Here is a 2862-nt window from a genome sequence, read left to right as displayed (position 1 = left end):
TTGGATGTCTGATAGGCATTGCAATAAACATTGTAGAGCGAATCCGTTAGTCCACTCAATATATAGTTCCGACAAAGAAAGTTAGAATACAACTAGACTTCCTTAGCAACTTCAGTTTCCATAGTAATATTTTCCTCAGCAGTGACCAGGCAATCCTCCTTAAGGATATGAGCTAGATTTAGCGTGGTGAGGTAGAACACCATTTTTTGTTGCCATCTTTTGAAGTCCTCGTCGTTGAACTGTTGTGGCTTTTCAACATGAGGAGTCGCCTTGGTGACAGTCAATTCGACAACAATGGCAGTGGCGGGAGTAAGAACTGTGGCCAGAGCAGCGACTAGGGCAGCAAAAGAGGTTGAGGGCGCATCATTGGCAACAACAATGTCGATGGCCATGGCAGTTAATATATGTCTTAAGATTGTTGGGGATATAACATAACTTATATGCTTGTTCAACAACAATGGCCAAAAAAGATAGACACCGTTGCAATAGATCAGGAAGGACAGAAGAATGATTTAGATCGAGTCACGCTTGAGCGTTGTCCTAAAGACAAAATCGCCCTTGCACCGATGGTAAGCAGACTCTGGTGATTGCCTTAGCAGGACGATCTCTTCCGATAGAATGACAGCCACAGACAACCGAAGTTGGCAGAACTTTCAGGGTTCTTGCTCTCTGTGTGGGACAATGGACTGAGTGAGGGTGAAAACGAAGATTGACATAGGGTGTTTGGTCGAGTTATTTAAGAGGGACAGAGGTTCGACTATATAGGGATAGAGGTTTGGCTATATATATAGCCGAACCTGACACTGTTGCAGACAAGTTGTAAAAGTCGTGACAAAAAATCCGGAAGGATGATGGAGAAAAATTCGAAAAGTGGGCCGAAATTAAAGAAAAGAAAAAATATAAATATATATTATTAAATAAATTTTTAACAAAAATATATTATTTTTTATTCTTTTGATCTGACCAGACAGATGGAGACAAGCATGTGTGGGCAAGGGCTTGTCCGCTCGCAAAATCTAGGTGCTCTTTAGAACCCAAATCTATTCACCAAAAGAGAAGTCTAAATCCATTTCTCTTAACCAAGTAATGTGGGACAAAGCGCATGCACACACATTCACAGCTCATATACACTCACACACAACAATTACTGTGCACGCAGCTCTTTTGAAACCTCCACCATCAAACTACGTGAATGTGTGTCCGATGGTACAACCACATTGAAGGACTTCTCAGGATTGTGTAAGTTCTTGTTGACCATTTCTGTGTAATTGGTTAAGTAGATTTTTGTGCAATTATTTGGACATATTAAGATATATAATGCTGGAAGATTTTAAGTAATTTTTTGGGTTGTACTTTTGCAGTGGTGTTTCTGAGAAGGTTCCGTTGTCACCACAGAGGGATTGGCTCCAGTAATCGAGTCTCTGGTTGCTACACCTGTGGCTGACACAAAGGCAAGTTTATAGATTCTTGGTTCTACATTTACATTCCCAATTTTATACTTTTTCTTTGTCTTTTTTCATGCTCCGAACTGCTTAGTACCAATATGAAATGAGTGTTTCAGGCTTCAGCTGCTGAGGATGACGATGATGATGTGGATCTGTTTGGCGAAGAGACTGAAGAGGAAAAGAAGGCTGCTGAAGAACGTGCAGCAGCTGTTAAGGCATCTGGGAAAAAGAAAGAGTGTGAGTTTTAATATCTTATTTATGAACACGAGGTGCAGGTTTTTGTTTTACGAAAAATAGTAACTGGAAGCAAAATAAGAAACTTCCTTATGGTGATGGCAACTTTAGCCTAATAAACAATGAATATTCCGTGGTGCGACCCTTCGTCCTTTAGGTGGCTGAATGGGAAGACCTGGGACAGTTATTTTTGTCTGTGTGATCCCACTGCTTAGTTATGTTGGATCATATGTTTTATCGGGTGTAGCACTGTTTAATTCAATTCTTATTGTTAAACTATTAGTAATTCTGATCATCTTTTTGATTTTATTCACAGCTGGAAAGTCATCAGTTCTGATGGATGTGAAGGCATGGGATGATGAAACTGACATGAAAAAGCTTGAGGAGGCTGTTAGAAGCTTCAAGATGGAAGGATTGCTCTGGGGTGCTTGTATGTTCCTTTTCCTGTTATTGAAATGGTTTATTTGAGCAAATGGAACATGAAATGATTTTCGATCTCCAGTCCATTTGTTTGTTTTAACTTATGAATTTATCTGTCTCAAAAATGACTGATAACCATGTACAATTGCAGCCAAACTTGTGCCTGTTGGATATGGCATCAAGAAATTGCAGATAATGCTCACCATTGTCGATGACTAGGTGTCTGTTGACAGTGACACACTCATTGAAGATCATCTCACAGCTGAACCAGTGAACGGAGTATGTTCAGAGTTGGACATTGTTGCCTTCAACAAAATATGTAAGTTGTAATACACAGTTTTCATACCAAGTTTGATCATTGAATGACAGATCTGCAAATCTAGTGCATCCGAATTTTCCATGTGTTTGATTATTGAATGACAGAATTTCAAGACTCTGCGGCTTCTTGGGAATGATGGATGCGGCAGAGTCTGTAAGGATAAATTTTGTTGGTTTTCCACATTCTATATTTGTTCTACTCAACTCTGCCTTCTGGATTTTTGATTGGTGAATGAAGTTAACATTAAAATTATTGTACTCGTGCAGTTGAACTTTCTATTTTGGTTTCTTCTACAGAGCTAGAGTAGAGAGGGTAACAGAGAGCCTTTTAGAATGGGGATAAGAAGAAAAAATAGGCCCCGCCCACTTTGTAAAGTGGGCCACTACCCTCTCCTCTCCCCTCCCATAGTCGCCGCCTTGCCGCTGCCTTCGCCTTACAGTCGTG

The 2862-nt window shown here is 40.1% G+C and overlaps 1 pseudogene; it reads left to right on the top strand.

Annotated features, from left to right (window-relative positions):
• Positions 1 to 440: 440 nt before the first annotated feature.
• Positions 441 to 2514, top strand: LOC127791015 (elongation factor 1-delta-like; annotated as a pseudogene).
• The last annotated feature ends 348 nt before the right edge of the window (positions 2515 to 2862 follow it).

Source organism: Diospyros lotus, chromosome 14 (assembly GCF_014633365.1).
Source record: "Diospyros lotus cultivar Yz01 chromosome 14, ASM1463336v1, whole genome shotgun sequence".
NCBI classification, from domain to species: domain Eukaryota; kingdom Viridiplantae; phylum Streptophyta; class Magnoliopsida; order Ericales; family Ebenaceae; genus Diospyros; species Diospyros lotus.
This window is presented reverse-complemented; position numbering and strand designations above follow the sequence as displayed.